This window comes from Pseudophryne corroboree, chromosome 2, assembly GCF_028390025.1.
Source record: "Pseudophryne corroboree isolate aPseCor3 chromosome 2, aPseCor3.hap2, whole genome shotgun sequence".
In the NCBI taxonomy this organism is placed as follows: Eukaryota; Metazoa; Chordata; class Amphibia; order Anura; family Myobatrachidae; genus Pseudophryne; species Pseudophryne corroboree.
The window spans coordinates 696,509,628-696,521,774 of record NC_086445.1 but is presented as its reverse complement, the minus strand read 5'-3'; the positions used below and the strand labels follow the sequence as shown (position 1 = coordinate 696,521,774).

The 12,147-nt window shown below is 48.2% G+C and overlaps 1 long non-coding RNA gene across 3 annotated transcripts in view; it reads left to right on the top strand.

The window, feature by feature from the left end:
• The first annotated feature begins 1,550 nt into the window (after positions 1 to 1,550).
• The window catches only part of LOC135051100 (uncharacterized), a 69,007-nt gene continuing 58,410 nt past the window's right edge, over positions 1,551 to 12,147 (top strand). Inside the window, exons 1-4 of one of the 3 annotated variants that reach the window (XR_010242036.1) lie at positions 1,641 to 1,809; positions 2,072 to 2,135; positions 2,232 to 2,303; positions 2,481 to 2,629. This is a non-coding gene — a long non-coding RNA (uncharacterized LOC135051100). Of the gene's footprint in view, positions 1,600 to 1,640; positions 1,810 to 2,071; positions 2,136 to 2,231; positions 2,304 to 2,480; positions 2,630 to 12,147 lie in introns of those variants that run through there. The other 2 variants (XR_010242035.1, XR_010242034.1) reach the window with 2 other exon arrangements.

Sequence of the window (12,147 nt, the reverse complement as noted above, 5' to 3'; positions counted from 1 at the left end):
TTGGTTTGAACCACTAAAAAAGGTGGATTTAAAATATCTCACATGGAAAGTGACCATGTTACTAGCCCTGGCTTCGGCCAGGAGAGTGTCAGAACTGGCAGCTTTATCTTACAAAAGCCCATATCTGATTTTCCATTCGGACAGGGCAGAACTGCGGACTCGTCCGCATTTTCTCCCTAAGGTGGTGTCGGCATTTCATCTGAACCAGCCTATTGTAGTGCCTGCGGCTACAAGTGACTTGGAGGACTCCAAGTTACTGGACGTTGTCAGAGCATTAAAAATATATATTGCAAGGACAGCTGGAGTCAGAAAATCTGACTCGTTGTTTATATTGTATGCACCCAACAAGATGGGTGCTCCTGCGTCTAAGCAGACGATTGCTCGTTGGATCTGTAGCACAATCCAACTTGCACATTCTGTGGCAGGCCTGCCACAGCCTAAATCTGTAAAGGCCCACTCCACAAGGAAGGTGGGCTCATCTTGGGCGGCTGCCCGAGGGGTCTCGGCATTACAACTTTGCCGAGCAGCTACGTGGTCAGGGGAGAACACGTTTGTAAAATTTTACAAATTTGATACTCTGGCTAAGGAGGACCTGGAGTTCTCTCATTCGGTGCTGCAGAGTCATCCGCACTCTCCCGCCCGTTTGGGAGCTTTGGTATAATCCCCATGGTCCTTTCAGGAACCCCAGCATCCACTAGGACGATAGAGAAAATAAGAATTTACTTACCGATAATTCTTTTTCTCGGAGTCCGTAGTGGATGCTGGGCGCCCATCCCAAGTGCGGATTATCTGCAATAATTGTACATAGTTATTGTTAACTAATTCGGGTTATTGTTAAGAAGCCATCTTTCAGAGGCTCCTCTGTTATCATACTGTTAACTGGTTTTGATCACAAGTTGTACGGTGTGATTGGTGTGGCTGGTATGAGTCTTACCCGGGATTCAAAATTCCTCCCTTATTGTGTACGCTCGTCCGGGCACAGTACCTAACTGGCTTGGAGGAGGGTCATAGGGGGAGGAGCCAGTGCACACCACCTGATCGGAAAGCTTTACTTTTGTGCCCTGTCTCCTGCGGAGCCGCTATTCCCCATGGTCCTTTCAGGAACCCCAGCATCCACTACGGACTCCGAGAAATAGAATTATCGGTAAGTAAATTCTTATTTTATATATAAATAAATAATTATGAAAAATTACAATAAAGCATAAAATCATGCATGGTTTATTAAGTATACATTCCCTTTTTGGAATGTAATGCTTATTTTATTGGTATAGCATCCTCTGAGCCCAGTTAGTATACTTGAGTGTTTCAGCACTGATCTACATTTCGTTTTGTTATGGTGATCCTGGTATTGGGTTTGTTTTGTTGCTATGTAAGTGTAGATAATGGCCGGTAAAACCCATGTGAGTAACTTTTGCCTCTGGCTTTAGCTTATTGATTGTGAAGGGAGCGATGCGTCTCACCGTTTTTCGGTGGAACGCATGATTTACTTCCGGGAGGCGGAACGCATGACGCGTCCCGGATCACGTTGAGAGTGATATTTTCGGTCCGTGGAACGCATAGTGCGTCTCGGACCGTGACACTGCTGGACCCGATGAAAGGGTAGGTTACATTGGAGGGATCTATATCACGGTGGCTGGCGGCATTGTCTAAGAGGTGAGGAGTTGGCCCAGTTGATATGTGATGGACTATTTGAGAGATCGAATGAACGGAAGTGACGTCTCCGCTTCCAGGTGCTCGGGTTTAAAACTCCTGGCGCCGGGATAGTGTTTATGTAGCCATGTGCAGGAGGACAGTTTTGACTTCAGCTGTGTGAGTATCCACTTTAGTGGTGGTGTTTATTATTTGTCGTTCTATCTCTGGTATTTAATGGCTAATATATAGTGTTTTATATTTCTAGTGTTCCCTATGACCTATTTGAGGACCCACTAAGTTGCTAGCTTGGATCTATGCAAATGTGGTCTGATTAGGCCATGTTAATATAGTGCGTGAACGTCTATTATTAGCATTTTTTATGCTTATTGTGTATATACATTTAGTGATTGGCTAATCGTATTCCCTCCTTTGTTCTTAGAGAGAGCCTATAGTAGTAATTAGAGGAACAATAGGTTGACTGATGAAGAAGCACGGCTATCACAGTATGTGGTCTTTTATGTTTATCTGATTTATTGCAATTTAGTGATGTCCTCTTTATACATAGCTGACCCTTTTATTTATGTATACATTGATTGCAGAAGTCTGCGGATTGCCTACTTTTTGATTGGACAGGCGCCGCTTGGATTTCTCCTAGAGAGAGTTATGTTCATGTAAGCCTTTGATGTATTGACGCATTATGGGTGGCCACAACAGTATGGTTGTATATACTCACTGGGCTTAAGGTGTAATGGATGACTGTGCATATAGTTGTAATTAAGTGTTTGTTTTGCAACAACGGGGCCTGGGAGGCACTGAGTGTGTCTTTTCATGTTCTATATCTTTCCTAGATCTCCACTGATGTTGTAACATTTATGTCTGTGAACTCTTTGAATCTTCACCGAATCTGCCTATCTTGAAAAAGACCCAGGATTAGGGTCGAAACGTCGATTAAAGGGCGAGTTGGTGTAATAGAAGATCCAACTATTAAACTATGATAGTTTATGAAATGTGATTTTTTTTTTTTGTATGATTTTGAGATTGTGAGTGCCCCTTCCACTTTGTGGAATCCTGGTTCTGTATTTGTGGCTGACTTAGTCAGTTCCACTGGGTGCACCCAAGCATGTGTATATTTTATTTTTGATGTGAGTGCGGATCTCCAATGAGAGATAGATAGATAGATATAGATATATATATATATATATATATATATATATATATATATATATATATATTTATTAGAGAGAGAGATATATATATAGATATAGAGATGCTGTCTTAAGAAATATATATCATAAAACATGCCCAAAGAGACATGAGTATACTGGGTCCTAGAGTCAAAGCTATGTCGATTGCTGCTTGATGTATCCTGTAAAAAATGCAATGGACAGTTGATGCCAACTTAAGTGGCATATGGAAGGCTGAGGATTGTGTAGAAAAGGGTTCTCGGACCTGGTCTCCACAGCTATAGCTGGTAATCCTGATATTTCTCTGACGTCCTAGTGGATGCTGGGGACTCCGTAAGGACCATGGGGAATAGCGGCTCCGCAGGAGACTGGGCACAGCTAAGAAAGATTTAGGACTACCTGGTGTGCACTGGCTCCTCCCACTATGACCCTCCTCCAGACTTCAGTTAGAATCCTGTGCCCGGCTGAGCTGGATGCACACAAGGGGCTCTCCTGAGCTCCTAGAGAGAAAATATATTTTAGGTTTTTTATTTTACAGTGAGATCTGCTGGCAACAGACTCACTGCAGCGAGGGACTAAGGGGAGAAGAAGCGAACCTACCTAACTGGTGGTAGCTTGAGCTTCTTAGGCTACTGGACACCATTAGCTCCAGAGGGATCGACCGCATGGAACCGGCCATTGGTGTTCGGTCCCGGAGCCGCGCCGCCGGCCCCCTTACAGAGTCAGAAGCAAGAAGAATCCGGAAAATCGGCGGCAGAAGACATCAGTCTTCACCAAGGTAGCGCACAGCACTGCAGCTGTGCGCCATTGCTCCTCATACACACTTCACACTCCGGTCACTGAGGGTGCAGGGCGCTGGGGGGGGCGCCCTGAGCAGCAATAACACCTTGGCTGGCAAATATATCACAATATATAGCCCCAGAGGCTATATATGTGATAAATAACCCTGCCAGAATCCATAAAAAAGCGGGAGAAAAGTCCGCGAAAAAGGGGCGGAGACATCTCCCTCAGCACACTGGCGCCATTTTCTCTTCACAGTGCAGCTGGAAGACAGCTCCCCAGGCTCTCCCCTGTAGTTTTCAGGCTCAAAGGGTTAAAAAGAGAGGTGGGGCACTAAATTTAGGCGCAATATTGTTTATACAAGCAGCTATTGGGGGAAAAATCACTCAGTTATAGTGTTAATCCCTGCATTATATAGCGCTCTGGTGTGTGCTGGCATACTCTCTCTCTGTCTCCCCAAAGGACTTTGTGGGGTCCTGTCCTCAGTCAGAGCATTCCCTGTGTGTGTGTTGTGTGTCGGAACGGCTGTGTCGACATGTGGGATGAGGAAGGTTACGTGGAGGTGGAGCAGAGGCCGATAAATGGGATATCGTCCCCTGTGGGGCCGACACCAGAGTGGATGGATAGGTGGAAGGTATTAACCGACAATGTCAACTCCTTACAAGGCTGGATGACGTAAAACAGCTGTGGGACAGCCGGCTTCTCAGCCCGCGCCTGCAATGCCATCAGATGGCAGACACAGATGTCGACACGGAGTCTGACTCCAGTGTCGACGAGGTTGAGACATATACACAATCCACTAGGAACATCCGTTACATGATCTCGGCAATGAAAAATGTGTTACGCATTTCTGACATGAACCCAAGTACCACATAAAAGGGGTTTTATTTTTGGGGAGAAAAAGCAGCCAGTGTTTTGTTCCCCCATCAGATGAATGAATGAAGTGTGTAAAGTAGCGTGGGTTCCCCCAATAAGAAACTGGTAATTTCTAAAAAGTTACTGATGGCGTACCCTTTCCCGCCAGAGGATAGGTCACGTGGGGAGATATCCCTTAGGGTGAATAAGGCGCTCACACGTTTGTCAAAAAAGGTGGTACTGCCGTCTTAGGATACGGCCACCTTGAAGGAGCCTGCTGATAAAAAACAGGAGGCTATCCTGAAGTCTGTATATACACACTCAGGTTATATACTGAGACCTGCAATTACCTCAGCATAAATAGTGCTGCTGCAGCGTGGTCTGATACCCTGTCAGATAATATTAATACTCTAAGACAGGGATAATAGTTTGCTAACATAGAGCATATTAAAGACGTTGTCTTATATATAAAGGATGCACAGAGGGATATTTGCCGGCTGGCATCCAGAATAAATGCAATGTCCATTCTGCCAGGAGGGTATTAGAAACCCGGCAGTGGACAGGTGATGCTGCCTATAAAAGGCACATGGAGATTCTGCCTTATAAGGGTGAGGAATTGTTTAAAGATGGTCTCTGGGACCTCGTATCCACAGCAACAGCTGGGAAGGAAAAAATTTTACCTCAGGTTTCCTCACAGCCCAAGAAAGCACCGTATTTTCAGGTACAGTCCTTTCGGCTTCAGAAAAGCAAGCGGGTCAAAGGCGCTTCCTTTCTGCACAGAGACAAGGGAAGAAGGAAAAAGCTGCACCAGCAGCCAGTTCCCAGGATCAAAAATCTTCCCCCGCTTCCTCTGAGTCCACCGCTTGACGTTGGGGCTCCACAGGTGGAGACAGGTGCGGTAGGGGCGCGTCTCGGGAACTTCAGGGACCAGTGGGTTTGCCCACAGGTGGATCCCTAGGTTCTGCAAATAGTATCACAGGGATACAGGCTGGAGTTCGAGGCGACTCCCCCTCGCCGTTACCTCACCTCAGCCTTGCCTGCTGCCCTCGGAGAAAGTTAGTACTGGCGGCAATTCGCAAGCTGCACTTCCAGCAGGTGAAATCAAGGTACCCCTCCTTCAAGGCCGGGGTTACTATTCCAAAATGTTGTGGTACCGAAACCAGACTGTTCGGTGAGACCCATTCTAAAATTGAAAGCCTTGAACACTTATATACGAAGGTTCAAGTTCGAAATGGAATCGCTCAGGGCGATTATTGCAAGCCTGGAGAATTTCATGGTATCACTGGACATCAAGGATGCTTACCTGCATGTCCCTATTTACCCTCTTCACCAGGAGTACCTCAAAATTGTGGTACAGGATTGTCATTACCAATTCCAGACGTTGCCGTTGGTCTGTCCCCGGCACCGAGGTATTTACCAAGGTAATGGCCGAAATAATTATCCCGTACTTGGACGATCTCCTTATAAAGGCGAGGTCCAGGGAGCAGTTGTTCGGCGGAGTAGCACTATCTCGGGAAGTGCTACAACAGCACGGCTGGATTCTGAATATCCAAAGTCGCAGCTGGTTCCTACGACGCGTCTACTGTTCCTGAGTATGGTTCTGGACACAGAACAGGATAAAAAGGGTTTCTCCCGGAGGAGAAGTCCAAGGAGTTGTCGTCTCTAGACAGAGACCTCCTAATATGTATACAGGTGTCTGTGCATCAGTGCACGCGAGCCCTGGGAAGGATGGTAGCTTCTTACGAAGAAATTCCATTCGCCAGGTCCCATACAAGGATTTTCCAGTGGGATCTGTTGGACATGTGGTCCGGGTCGCATCTTCAGATGCATCGGCGGATAACCCTGTCTCCAAGGGCCAGGGTGTCGCTGTGGTGGCTGCAGAGTGCTCATCTTCTAGGGGGCCGCAGATTCGGCATACAGGACTGGGTCCTGGTGACCACGGATGCCAGCCTTCGAGGCTGGGGGGCAGTCACACAGGGAAGAAACTTCCAAGGCTATGGAAAAGTCAGGAGACTTCCCTACACATAAATATTCTGGAACTAAGGGCCATTTACAATGCCCTACGTCAGGCTAGACCCCTGCTTCAACACCGGCCGGTGCTGATCCAGTCAGACAACATCACGGCGGTCGCTCATGTAAACGACAGGGCGGCACAAGAAGCAGGATGGCGATGGCAGAAGCCACAAGGATTCTCCGATGGACGGAAAATCTTGTGTTAGCACTGTCAGCAGTGTTCATTCCCGGAGTGGACAACTGAGAAGCAGACTTTCTCAGAAGACACGACCTCCACCCGAGAGAGTGGGGACTTCATCCAGAAGTCTTCCAAATGATTGTACACCGTTGGGAAAGGCCACAGGTGGACATTATGGCATCCCGCCTCAACTAAAAGTTACAAAGATCTCAGAGGACCCATGGCCTCTGCCGCTCAGACAGGACCTGCTGCAGCAGGGGGCCTGTCTGTTCCAAGACGTGCCGCGTTGGACGGCATGGCGGTTGAACGCCGGATCCTGAAGGAAAAGGGAATTCCGGAGGAAGTTATCCCTACGCTATTTAAAACTAGGAAAGAAGTGAACGCTAACCATTATCACCGCATATGGCGGAAATATGTTGCGTACTGTGAGGCCAGGAAGGCCCCAAAGGAGAAATTTCAGCTAGGTCGATTTCTGCACTTCCTACAGTCAGAGGTGACTATGGGCCTACAATTGGGTTCCATTAAGGTCCAGATTTCGGCTCTATCGATTTTCTTCCAAAATGGAACTGGCTTCACTGCCTGAAGTTCAGACTTTTGTTAAGGGAGGGCTGCATAGTCAGCCCCCGTTTGTGCCTCCAGTGGCACCGTGGGATCTCAACGTGGTGTTGGATTTCCTGAAGTCGCATTGGGTTGAGCCACTTAAATCCGTGGAGCTATAATACCTCACGTGGAAAGTGGTCATTCTGTGGGCCTTGGCGTCGGCCAGGCGTGTATCAGAATTGACAAAAGCCCTTATCTGTATTTTATATGGGAAAGGCGAAATTGAGGACTCGTTCCCAATTCCTTCCTAAGGTGGTATCAGTTTTTCATGTGAACCAACCTATTGTGGTGCCTGCGACTACTTGGGACTTGGAGGATTCCAAGTTACTGGACGTAGTCAGGGCCCTGAAAAGTATATGTGTCCAGGACAGCTGGAGTCAGGAAGACTGACTCGCTATTTATCCTGTATGCACCCAACAAGCTGGGTGCTCCTGCTTCTAAGCAGACGATTGCTCGCTGGATCTGTAGCACGATTCAACTTGCACATTCTGCGGCTGGACTGCCGCACCCTAAATCTGTAAAAGCCCATTCCACGAGGAAAGTGGGCTCTTCTTGGGCGGCTGCCCGAGGGGTCTCGGCTTTACAACTTTGCCGAGCTGCTACTTGGTCAGGGGCAAACACGTTTGCAAAATTCTACAAATTTGATACCCTGGCAGAGGAGGACCTTGAGTTCTCTCATTCGGTGCTGCAGAGTCATCCGCACTCTCCCGCCCGTTTGGGAACTTTGGTATAATCCCCATGGTCCTTACGGAGTCCCCAGCATCCACTAGGACGTCAGAGAAAATAAGACTTTACTCACCGGTAAATCTATTTCTCGTAGTCCGTAGTGGATGCTGGGCGCCCGTCCCAAATGCGGACTGTCTGCAATACTTGTATATAGTTATTGTTAACTACAAGGGTTATTGTTGAGCCATCTTTTGAGAGGCTCTGTTGTGTTCATACTGTTAACTGGGTATATTATCACGAGTTATACGGTGTGATTGGTGTGGCTGGTATGAGTCTTACCCGGGATTCAAAATCCTTCCTTATTGTGTCAGCTCTTCCGGGCACAGTATCCTTACTGAAGTCTGGAGGAGGGTCATAGTGGGAGGAGCCAGTGCACACCAGGTAGTCCTAAATCTTTCTTAGCTGTGCCCAGTCTCCTGCGGAGCCGCTATTCCCCATGGTCCTTACGGAGTCCACAGCATCCACTACGGACTACGAGAAATAGATTTACCGGTAAGTAAAATCTTATTTTTGCCTTATATTCCTCCACAGCCTAGGAAAGCACGTCATTATCAAATGCAGCCTTTCGAACAAAGAAACAAGAAAGTCTGAGGTGCGTCCTTTCTTGCCAGAGGCGGGGGCAGAGGAAAGCAGCTGCACAACACAGCTAGTTCCCAGGAACAGAAGTCCTCTCCGGCCTCTACGAAAATCCACCGCATGTCGCTGGGGTTCCACAGGCGGAGCTAGGCCCGGTTGGGGCACGCTTTCGTAAGTTCAGTCACAAGTGGGTTCACTCCCTGTTAGATCCCTGGGCAATAGATATTGTGTTTCAGGGATACAAGCTGGACTTTGAGAAGATGCCTCCTCACTGACGGCCCTGCCGGCTTCCCCCCAGGAGAGGGAAACAGGCTTAACTGCAATTCACAAATTGTATCTGGAGTCAGGTACAGTGGTCAAGGTTCCCCTCCTTCAACAAGGAGGGGGTTATTATTCGACCATGTTGTAGTCCCGAAACCAGATGGTTCGGTCAGACCCATATTGAATTTAAAATCCCTGAACATATACTTGAAAAAGTTCAAGATGGTATCGCTCAGAGCGGTCATAGCAAGGGAGGGGGATTTTGTGGTGTCTCGGGACATAAAGGATGCTTACCTTCATGTCCCCATTTATCCACCTCATCAGGAGTACCTCAGGTTTGTGGTACAGGATTGTCATTACCAATTCCAGACGTTGCCGTTTGGCCTGTCCACGGCACCGAGAATATTTACCAAGGTAATGACAGAAATGTTGGTGCTCCTGCGAAAGCAAGGAGTCACAATTATCCCATACTTGGACGATCTCATAAGGGCGAGGTCCAGAGAGCAGATGCTGATCAGTGTAGCACGCTCTCGGGAAGTGTTACAACAACACGGCTAGATTCTGAATATTCCAAAGTCGCAGCTGATTCCTACGATGCGTCTGCCCTTCCTGGGCATGATTCTGGACACAGACCAGAAGAAGGTTTTTCTCCAGACGGAGAAGGCTCAGGAACTCATGACACTGGTCAGAGACCTCTTAAAACCAAAACAGGTGTCGGTGCATCACTGCACGAGAGTCCTGGGAAAGATGGTGGCGTCATACGAGGCCATTCCCTTCGGCAGGTTCCATGCGAGGACCTTTTCAAGGAGATCTGTTGGACAAGTGGTCCGGATCGCATCTACAGATGCATCAGCTGATCACCCTATCCCCCAGGGCCAGGGTGTCTCTTCTGTGGTGGCTGCAGAGTACTTATCTTCTCTAGGGCCGCAGGTTCGGCATTCAGGACTGGGTCCTGGTGACCACGGATGCAAGCCTCCGAGGGTGGGGAGCAGTCACTCAGGGAAGAAGTGTCCAGGAGCTGTGGTCAAGTCAGGAGACTTGCCTTCACATCAATATCCTGAAACTAAGGGCCATATACAACGCCCTAAGTCAAGCGGAGACCCTGCTTCGCAACCTATCGGTGCTGATTCAATCAGACAACATCACCGCAGTGGCTCATGTAAACTGCCAAGGTGGCACAAGGAGCAGGGGGGCGATGGCGGAAGCCACCAGAATTCTTCGATGGGCGGAGAATCACATACGAGCACTGTCAGCAGTGTTCATTCCGGGAATGGACAACTGGGAAGCAGACTTCCTCAGCAGGCACGACCTCCACCCAGGAGAGTGGGGACTTCATCAAGAAGTCTTTGCGCAGATTGTAGGTCGGTGGGAATTGCCACAGGTGGACATGATGGCATCCCGCCTCAACAAAAAGCTACAGAGGTATTGCGCCAGGTCAAGAGACCCTCAGGCGATCGCTGTAGACGCACTGGTGACACCGTGGATGTTCCAGTCGGTTTATGTGTTTCCTCCTCTTCCTCTCATACCCAAGGTGCTGAGAATCATAAGAAAAAGAGGAGTAAGGACAATACTCATTGTTCCGGATTGGCCAAGAAGGACTTGGTATCCAGAGCTGCAAGAAATGCTCACAGAGGGACCCATGGCCTCTGCCTCTAGGGCAGGATCTGTTGCGGCAGGGACCTTGTCTGTTCCAAGACTTACCGCGGCTGAGTTTGACGGCATGGCGGTTGAACGCCGGATCCTAGTAGAAAAAGGGATTCCGGATGAGGTTATTCCTACGCTAATAAAGCCTAGGAAGGACGTGACTGCTAAACATTATCACCGTATACGGCGAAAATATGTTGCTTGGTGTGAGGCCAGGAATGCCCCTACAGAGGAATTCCAGCTGGGCTGTTTCCTTCACTTCCTACAGTCGGGAGTGACTTTGGGCCTAAGATTGGGGTCCATTAAGGTCCAGATTTCGGCCCTATCCATTTTCTTTCAAAAAGAACTAGCTTCTCTTTCTGAAGTTCAGACGTTTGTAAAGGGAGTGCTGCATATTCAGCCCCGTTTGTGCCTCCAGTGGCACTTTGGGATCTTAACGTGGTGTTGAGTTTCCTGAAATCACACTGGTTTGAGCCACTTAAAACCGTGGAGTTAAAATATCTCACGTGGAAGGTGGCCATGCTATTAGCCTTGGCTTCGGCTAGGCGTGTGTCAGAATTGGCGGCTTTGTCACATAAAAGCCCCTATTTGGTTTTCCATATGGACAGGGCAGAATTGCGGACTCGTCCGCGATTTCTGCAAAATGTGGTGTCATCTTTTCATATGAACCAAACTATTGTGGTGCCTGTGGCTACTTGTGACTTGGAGGATTCCGAGTTACTGAATGTAGTCAGGGAATTGACGGTTTATGTAGCCAGAACGGCTAGAGTCAGGAAAACTGAGTCGCTGTTTATTCTGTATGCATCCAACAAGCTGGGTGCTCCTGCTTCAAAGCAAACTATTGCTCGCTGGATCTGTAACACGATTCAGCAGGCTCATTCTGTGGCTGGATTGCCGCATCAAAGATCTGTAAAAGCCCATTCCACAAGGAAGGTGGGCTCTTCTTGGGCGGCTGCCCGAGGGGTCTCGGCATTACAGCTTTGCCGAGCAGCTACTTGGTCAGGTTCGAACACTTTTACAAAGTTCTATAAGTTTGATACTCTGGCTGAGGAGGAACTTGTGTTTGCTGATTCGGTGCTGCAGAGTCATCCACACTCTCCCGCCCGTTAGGGAGCTTTGGTATAATCCCCATGGTCCTTACGGAGTCCCCAGCATCCACTAGGACGTTAGAGAAAATAAGATTTTACTTACCGGTAAATTTATTTCTCGTAGTCCGTAGTGGATGCTGGACGCCCGTCCCAAGTGAGGACTTCGTCTGCAATACTTATATATAGTTATTGCTGCAATAAGGGCTATGTTATTGTTGAATCAGGGTTGTCTGATGCTCCGTTGTTGTTCATACTGTTGACTGGGTAAGTTTATCACGAGTTTTACGGTGTGGCTGGTATGAGTCTTGCCCTGGGTTCCAAAATCCTCTCCTTGTAATGTCCGCTCTTCCGGGCACAGTTTCCTTAACTGAGGTCTGGAGGAGGGACATAGAGGGAGGAGCCAGTGCACACCAGATAGTACCTAATCTTTCTTTTAGAGTGCCCAGTCTCCTGCGGAGCCCGTCTATTCCCCATGGTCCTTACGGAGTCCCCAGCATCCACTACGGACTACGAGAAATAGATTTACCGGTAAGTAAAATCTTATTCCCCCCCCCCCCCCTTTTTTTTTATATATATACTTAGGGAGTATACACCCCCACCCTTCATTCCC